Below are 7158 nucleotides of genomic sequence, written 5' to 3' on the forward strand. Positions count from 1 at the left end.
ATGTTGTAATTTGTACTTCCCACATTGCCAGTGAAAGTAAGCATATTTTCTTAATATTCCTTAGTTATTTTATTTCTTCTCTGGTACTTTGACTACCCATGCCCTTTGCACATTTTAACATCAAGTTGTTCAATTTTTATTGATTTACAGTTTTTTTTAATATAGTAAGGCTAGAAATTTTTAAAATATATTTAGAAAGCATTTTCTCCCTATTTACATACTCTAAAATTTTCCATGCTTAGTTTTTATTGTTGCTGAAATGTAACTACTTTGATTTCAATTTTTTTGTGGCTTCTGGATTTTGCGTTGCTTAAAAAGGTACCAGACTATAGTTTTCCAGAATATTCCTGTGTGTGTCATATACATGTATGTGTACACATATGTATGTGTGTCTGTGTCTGAGAATGTATTTTTAACTGTTAGTCTGCCAAGAATTTATTTTTGCATGTCATGAGGGAATCTAACTTTGATTTTCTTCACTTAGTTTAGTTTTTAAAGGATTTTCTTTTCTATATAAACTTTAAAATAGTTTAAGTTCCAAAAACAGTCCTCTGAAATTTGATTGAAATTTCATTAATTTATAGAGTAAATTTATTACATTAATTTACCGATAAAGTTATTGAATAAATTAGATAAAATAAACACATTTATTATTTTGGATCTTCCCATTCAAAACATTACCTTACCTCGATGTGTCCCAGTTTCCTTTTTCAAATAATGAGGATAATAATTTTAAATGTCTTATAACATTTCCAAGGAAAACTAAACAAATCATGTAAGTAAAAATATTGGACAATTCTTGGCACATTAAAAGAAAATAAATTCTAGTTGCTATTATTATTGTTATTATTATTTCCTATACTTGTAGGTTTTCTTTACACCTTTACAGATTAGTTTTATAACATTATTTTAAATACTTGTAGGTTTGATCACTATTTCATTTCTACTGTATGTTCTAATTTTTTATTGTTAACACATAGAAAAAATGGATTGAAATATACATTAATTATTTTAATATTTATTAAGTATCCTAGATGACCTTTTCCCATTTCTCCCTCTGATCTGGCTCTAATAGTATTGGGAAGTGCCAAGAGCAGAGAAACAGAGACCAGACAGAAGGTCTTAATATGCCATTTTCTTGAAAGTTTGGTGCGTTTGATTTCCAAAATCAAACATAAAGACACTTGCAGTGTTGTGTTGCTCAAACAAATTTTCCCTGTGACCAGTTAGGATACACTGGAGAATTTCCTGTATCGAATATGAGAGTAATCACTGCCATCAGAATCTTTTAATATTGGCTTATGTAAAATACACCTTTGACTATCTCCTTTGTAAATGGCCATTTTATTTAACATTAGGAAGCAAGTTGTTTTGAGACAACTGAGAAAACTCAGGATGCCCAAGAGGAGGATACAGCTTGGTGGATTTCTACCATTCTCATGATGCTCAAGAGAGGAAGTGGCTAAGACTTACTAGAATTCTTAGATGTATTATCCTCAAACAAGAGGTGTCAGTGGGGAGAACTCTAGGTAGGCTGCTGAGTCTAAAAGAACATCATCTTCCTTCAACCGACTACCCAGGGGGTTTATCAGTTCCTTGAATAACTGAGTCACATCATTAATATCCAAAAGAAGAATATGATGAACTCTATGATTATCAGATTTTTAGAAATCTATTTTTATGTTAGCCTCTTTCAAACATCAGTGGGGCTCACAGGGTTCATATTCAGCTCATTTAAAAGCGGGTCTTGCTATCCTGAACATTGTTTGAAACTTTTCTTTTTCTCTCTTCATTCTTATGAGGACGGCATCCCCTCAAGTGTTACTGGCCTGGTTCCACTATGTCAAATGTATGCAGCAGAGAAAGGAGATACACCAGCAGCTGGAGTGGCTGAGCGGAAGGAAGGAGACTAAAATGTATTAATCCCATTTGAAGCAACAGGCACTGTGTTGAATGCTTTCAGATACAATACCACGTTGATCCTCATAACAATCTTGCAAGGAGAACGTTGCTATGAGTATGTTCACACCTGGAGAAACTGAGGCATAGGGAAATGAAGATTTGAACCAGGGTTGGTTTAACTCCAAAGTTCATGGGTCAGAAATGCCAGCTCATTTAGAATTCCAGCTAGAACTACCAGAGATCTTAGGCCAGGTCTCCAGAATCCTTGATACAAGACCTTGGTAATGTGGAGGCCAAAGATAAGTCTCAATAGACTGGACTTAGGCATGAAGAAATAAACTTCTTTTTTGGCAAAATACTCCATCAAGAGCTTCCCTGATGGGCAATTCAAAACCTTTCCAAGACAACGAAGACCTGCCGTCTTAATGGGAATGCTGCTGCTGTCTTGATCTTTTGGTTAAAAATCTACTTCCTGGAACAAGGTCACTCTCTCCCAGTATTTTCCATCTCTAATCTTGCTCAGTGAGTTAAGATCAGACAAATAGGACTGAGGAAGCTGTAGGCAGACAGAATTAGCAATAATTCTTTCCCACAATACTGCACTCCATTCTTCTAACATACCTCAAGTGCATGCCCTCGGCCAAAACAGATCTGGCAAGAGGAAGATTAACAATGATGACAAAAATAGTCCCTGACTTGATAAAACAAATATCAACTGGGTCAGGGGACAAGAACTGCCCATAACTAACCTTGGGATCTAATATGTTCTTCATTAGCACAGTATTGCACCATCTTAAGCATTTCACCTCATGCTAACTCTGAAGTTAGACCTTAAGCCTCTGCCCTTGAACTTAGTCAATATTTGCAAACTGTAGGGGGAAAAAAAAGGATATAGATCTGCATGGGGGGTGAATGGAAAAGATTCAGGAATAACTTTTCTGGCTTTCTGTAAGCTCACCATTTCCAATTCCTTGATTTTTTTTTTTTTTTTTTTATAACCAAACTTTAGAGACAAAGTTCCTCAAGTAGATGTTTTCTGTGACATTGTGTGTAGTGTGTGTGTGTGTGGGGGGGTGGAGGGGTAAATTTTCATTGAATAAAATGTGGCTTTGTCTTAGTCTGAGCTCCCTAATTTCCTCTCAAGATAAGGATGAGCTCATTGAACCTATCTGGTCTCTAGATCAGTAAACACTCTGCATGGGGCAAATTCCAGTCCCAAACCCTGGGCTCCTGCACTTCGGGAGCCCATTGATTTTCCCTTTCCTGAGGCTTCAGGGTGAAAGGTCAGGGCAGGTGGTGGCGTGGGTGGTCAGATTTCCTCTGTCTTCCTCTCTATCCAAGGCTCCAATTCTCGGATGTGGGAGCATTCAGTCTCACCATGTCCAGAGCAGGGTTTGGCAGCAGAGGGTGCCTTCTTCACCATCTCCTGCCATTCTTTTATTCGGACATGTACCCCAACTTTTGCCATGATTTTTGTGCCATCTGTTATTGTTGTTGTTGTTATTATTGTGGTGCAGGACCTTCTGCATAATTAGGCAAGTTAGCGTGATCTACCTCGAAGCTACACCTCCATGCTCTGTAGGATCTATTTTGCAAGGAAGTTTCTTTTCTGATCACCTAGCCATGAACTCTGGTCTTCCCTAAGTAAAGTTGCCCCACTCCACTTCCTTTTCCCCTTACCAGTGGTAGGAACTGCAGATCCATTTTTCCCATTGATCAATGTGCAGCATTTTGAAGTGTGTCTTGGACATCCTCCCTCCCATCTATAACACCAGCTTGCTCTTTTGAAGGCAGGATCCATATATAGCTCACTCTTGTTTATGAACTCTGCCTTCCTTCTTTACCAGGAGCTCAGTGAAGGTCGATTTGGGATGTGACATTGAGAAAAGAAAAAAGGAGTAAAGTACCAATGGTAGCATTTAAAATGCCAGAGACTACCCTATGGGGGCACCCATTTCTCAAGGCTAATGATAATTCTCTCTCTTTGACTTCCTCTTCTTCCTACCTTTTATTGAGCACATGCTATACCAGGTACATTCCCCCCAGCATATCTTATTTATTCCTCGATTCAGGGAGTAGGTCTTGTGTCATCAAAGAACAAACAAGGGCTCAAAAGGACTTCAAAACTATCAAATCATGGACGAGGCTTCAGATGTAGGTTTCTTGGAGTCTGTAGCCCATGCCAGTGACAGTGGTGCTGCACCCTCTTGTCTCCCAGACTGCTGCTGCAGAGAGCTGATCCGTGCAGACTGTCCGTGGGCTAGCAAACAGGGAGGCATCTGCGCAGGTCAGGGCCTCATTTCCTCTCTGAAGGGGAAGGGCACATTTCCCCGCTGTCTTCTGTGCTTTTGTCTCTTACTGTGCTTCCTACAAACAAAAGTGGTATTTGCTTACTGAAAAAAAAAAAAAATCTAAAGACTACAGAAATGTATAAAGTCAATGCAGAAATTGCCCCTTACTTAAATGCTTTCTTGCTTACTTCTATTCCTCAAAAGTAACATTTATTATGGTGACACGTATTTATCATGGTATACATGCACTTCTATGTGTATGTATGCGCATGTGTGTGCATGCACATGCTGGATAGATACAGAGATATTTGGACTTTAAAAAGAACCTCACAAAAGTGGATCCAATCCATGTTATGTGGAAATATTCTTGTATTTACTTTTAAAATTCAACAACATATCATGGATAACTTTCTATTTCATTATGTATTTCACCCTCACAATTTTAGTGGGTAAATAATATTCCATAGGCCTTGGAATCAAAATGCAAATCCGACAAACTAAAAGTAGAAATAAAGCCTTTTCAAAAAAGATAGGTATAATTATTGTGTGGCAGAGGTGACATAAGAGGAAAGTGGGGTCAGTTCCACCCAGGTTAAATTCACTTAAGAAGACATAAAGTCACCCAGTTTGTTTTAACAATCTACCTAGTGGATGACTTTGGGTCTACTGAGGATTTTTCCATTCTTACATATCCCTGAACATGTCATGTAAAATTTAGACACATGAACTGAGGCTGTCCCTGCTTCAAACCCCAGTTGTCTGTGACTCTTCCCCATTCAGCCAGGGTCAAGCACTGGTTCTAGAAGGGACTTCACAAAGGAAGTACAGAGACAAAGCATCAAGGTTTTGACTTTTGAATTTCTAAATAGGGTCTTAAAACTCAGTGTTGAGACACCAGTCTTAAAAGTGCAGGCTTTTAATTTGCCAGACCTAACTTTTTTTTTTTTAAACAGTATGATAGAAAAGAGTGTTTTTAGTTTCAAAAGCTCAAACACCAAAGAATCAAGGAGGCATAAAGCTTCATCTACAACAAAGAGCAGAGATAACACGTGAGGATCCAGCCCTGCTCACCTTCACTGGCTTGAAGAGGTCTCCCTGGGCTATGGGACAGAATGGCAAAGAGGTATGTAACTAGACCCTGTCCCTGTAAAGTGTCCCTTGGATCTTAGGCTAAACCCGGAGCTTGGGTGGAGATGACAGGACCGCCAGGTACATTGGGACCTTGAAGAAAGAATTCACAGTGGTGTTCCATCCGGCACCCAGAATGTCATCGCCATGCAGACGTGGCCTGGGCCAACATGGTGTGGCTACATTAGGGTACCAATGGCGAGTGAGCACCGGTAGCTGAGGCCTCCACCACAAAATGGCTTGAGAAAAGGGTCAGACTTTCCCGAGTTCAGATCACTGCAGGTATTATCATGAGGAAGAAGGTGAGTCACTGAGGATCTGGGGACACCTCAGTGGAACGGGGCATGGAGCTCCGAGGTCAGCAGTGCAGCCCTGGCCATGGTCACAGACGTGGTGCTCTGCTGACAACTTGGAATTGGATGACTCATGACTCCTCTGCTCAAGGACCAGAGAGTACAGCATTGTTGGGACATTATAACCAGAGGCCTCCCCCAAGGACATCAAACACGGGGAACTGAAAGTCCACAGGAAGAGAGTAGAGCAGAGAGGGATGGAATCTTCTCGGAAACAGCTGAGCAGGCCTGGAGGTGCCTAGATTGCTTTCTGCCATCAGAACAAAGATGAGCTCGAGATATAAATTAAGTTGACTTGTAGGGGGAAAAAGTCATGGGTTTTAACCAAACCGAATATGTGCCTTTGTCATTCCTACTTGCTGAGGTGTGCAAATATTTCGATACGATGGCTAGCTAGATGAGGAGTTGGTGAGGCAAAACCATGCACCTTTAAAAATGTTATGGGTGTTGCCAAGTTTCTCTCCAAAACTTTGGTGGTCCCAGCTCACGCTGTTTGTCACCAGGTCTGTTGGACAGAAACTTCTGTCCCATTCCTGGTCAAGCTCTGAATGATAACAGCTATTTACTAATATTTTGCCAACCTGAAAGGGAAACAAAAAGTCTTAACTCGTCCTTTGACCACTGTCCACTGCTGCAAGTTTCAGCCATAAATCCGCTTGGAGTTTTCTTTCTATTCGGGAGCCCAAAGTAGAGGAAAAAATAAGACTGGATTAAAATTAAAATGTTGAAAACAAGCAAATCCATTTCATTTATTTATTTTTTTTTCTGCCACTGAATCTTGTTACCTGTAATGGCAACTCTCATAAACTTCATCAAATTGCCTAGGGTCAGTCCTTGCTAAACCAAGCTCCTTCAGTCTGGTGGTTTGTCCCTTTTTCTTAGAAACTAAAAAAGTAAGTTCTAATGTTTTTTATGTCAATATTCCAGAAAATGAAAATGTCATGATTCCTTTTGCGTAGAATGAATAACCTACCTTTAATGGCTTTCCTAGATTTCTTTCTTCTTTGTTTAGTTATGGAAGGAAGGTCTTAGCACTGCACTGGATGAATCTGGCTTTCCCCAAAGACTCAGAGTTCTAAGGAGACATACTAAAACGAGACATGGTCTCTGAGTTAGGCAACCTGGCAAACTGAAAGAGCAAAGGCTACTTGGCCCTTTGACACAGAAAAACTCAGGAGGGGGTAGCACACAGTGTTTGAGGTCGCTGACAGCATCAATAAGAAATATTTGTCTTCATTCTCATTTGAAGGTAGAAAAAGCAAATAAAATTTATCAAGAAACTTTTTCCTGCTTTTCATGTAGGAGTAAGGCCAGATCTTACTCCATGTCAATCTGAACCTGCTCATTGGCAGTATTCTTTTTACTATAGAAGGGATGGTCCCAAAATAAAATTTCAAATTTATAATAATAATATCAAATAAATTATAATAAGATCATAAAATTTATATCTTGTGTAAATATAAAACATATTTTATATTTAGAAA

General features: G+C 39.3%; 1 long non-coding RNA gene across 1 annotated transcript; it reads right to left on the reverse strand.

Annotated features, from left to right (window-relative positions):
• Positions 1–628: 628 nt before the first annotated feature.
• Positions 629–6807, reverse strand: LOC107140554. The gene is made up of 2 exons (XR_001503294.2): positions 6648–6807; positions 629–4269 (listed from the first exon to the last, which is right to left on the reverse strand). It is a non-coding gene; the product is annotated as an uncharacterized LOC107140554 (long non-coding RNA).
• Between the last annotated feature and the right edge of the window lie 351 nt (positions 6808–7158).

Source organism: Marmota marmota, unplaced genomic scaffold (assembly GCF_001458135.2).
Source record: "Marmota marmota marmota unplaced genomic scaffold, marMar, whole genome shotgun sequence".
Taxonomy (NCBI): Eukaryota; Metazoa; Chordata; class Mammalia; order Rodentia; family Sciuridae; genus Marmota; species Marmota marmota.